Genomic DNA, 2,094 nt, shown 5'->3' with positions numbered 1-2,094 from the left:
GATGAAGTATACCAACAAGCCTGAGGTGAAGAATGGCCCATCATTACATGCCTGGAAAAAGAAGTCAGCAATTCCCCAAGGCCCATTTTGTTCTCACCTACATGAGCAATCAGAACTAACATTTAGAAGAGGTAGTTACACAGGCAGTTCCTCACCAGCATACATTAATGTGTACATAAAATTTAAGACAAGGTCTCAATGCTTAAGATATTCATATTCAAGGTTTCAGCTACTTGAAGGAAAAAAAAGAAAAAAAAAAAGAACAACTGATAACAGAAAGAAAGTCACCTAAATCATAAGCTGGTCAAAGCTGCAAAATGCTGATCCACAGTGCACTGGAGTCACAGAATCTCACTGCTGAAGCCTGGCAGATAGCAAGGTTCAGAAAAAGGATGAATAAAACTGAAAGATTTTTTTGTTTTAAGTATGATTTCTTCAAAACAGTTAATGTAATTCTACAGTCTCTAAGTACTTTGCTCAAAACAGAGCATGAAACATTTGGATTTAAACACAGTGTTTATGCTGAGATTTAATATGTTAGAGTAAGGTGAGAAAATGTCAGGAACTCTAATGGAAAGATGCACAGGTATGTACTAAAAGATTAAATTTCAACATTGTGTTCACTTTGTTCCCTGAGGGCCAGAGGAGACTGCTAACAGAAAAGCACTTAGTGTCTTAGGAAAATCCTGAACTATCAGACATATCAGCCAAGCTGAGAAAACTTTTCAACAAAGTTGGAATTTTAAGAGCCTGAGGACAACAAGCCTTGCCTGAGTCTTCCTGAAATGCAGTTGTCTTTTAACTGCAAAGAAGCCTTTCTGAAGAAGGGCTTCAGTGTGAATGAATCCAAAGCTGGAAAATGAGGGGACTGCCCCAGCCATTTATTAACGTCAAATATGCTGCCTCATGAATCAGGGCAGTTTGTCTGGTTTGGAAGCCTTACAGAAAGCCCAGTGCACCTGGCTCACTGAGCTCAGCACCATGCTTTAGCCTGCTCCAAGAGGGGAGCCGCATTCTGTGTTTTGAATAGTTCGTCCTGCAAACAATTTTTTTTAAAGGCTTTTATTGAAGAGCCATCAGCAAACAGATCATGCAGAATTTGAACAATACACAGAATGGGGGGGAGGGAGGAACCCACACAAGGCACAGCCCCAATTATTTGTCACTTCGTAAGATCTACCCAGCACAAGTGTCACACTTGCTCTTCAAGAGAATGGCTTTGAAAGCATCCTGATTTGAAAAAAGCTAAGTGTGTGTGGGAGATACACATACACACACACACACACACACACACACACACACACACACAAAACACACCCACAGTTTTCTTTGGCAACCATCGTCACAGTGGCATTTCAGGAATAGGATAGATAGCGAAGGAAGAAATGAAAACACTGATGCAGACTGCATTCTCAGCCAGTTATGAGCAAGAGTCCGGGTCCAGCCCTGACCGGTGTAGAACAGAATGGAAAAGCGACTTAAGGGAGCTATGTTAATAAACTTTCAGAAAGCCAGTTTAAAAAAATAAAGATTTCTTTCCCAGCATCAGTTGCAAAGGGTAGGGGCTGTTTATTTTCCTTACAAACTTCACAGCCCACTTCTGCCCATGCCTTCCCTCCCTCTCCAGTTGCAGTAAGATAAAATTTCTGCTCCCTCATTCTCTGTGCCCTTATCATGACAATTTACACCAGCTGAGGGCTGAGATGCCCAAAATTCAATCCCACTAAACACAGGGGGAGTTTGGCATCAACATGAACAGCACTGCTCTTTAATCCATTGTATACACCAGCAGTAAGGACAGCCATCTAGCGCAGCAAGGAAGGCATCAAGCCTAGAACAGAAACTCTACTGTAAGGTACAGCATTGGAGAAAAGCCAAAGAAGAAAGCAACACAGAGCAGCAGCTCAATCCACGCACTTTGATTGAAGGTTATCTGTGTGCTGCCTACTTCTCTTGTAGGCATGAGCAACACTGAGCGCTGCAACACAGATAAGGAAGCAGGAGGGGAACACTGAGAGCGTGCACAACGAGGCCTGGCCCTGATCCCAGCAAAGCCAGCAGAGGTATAACGGCCACAGTTGTTACAGTACCACT

The sequence above is a fragment of the Tetrao urogallus genome, assembly GCF_951394365.1.
Source record: "Tetrao urogallus genome assembly, chromosome: 1".
NCBI lineage: Eukaryota > Metazoa > Chordata > Aves > Galliformes > Phasianidae > Tetrao > Tetrao urogallus.
This window is presented reverse-complemented; position numbering follows the sequence as displayed.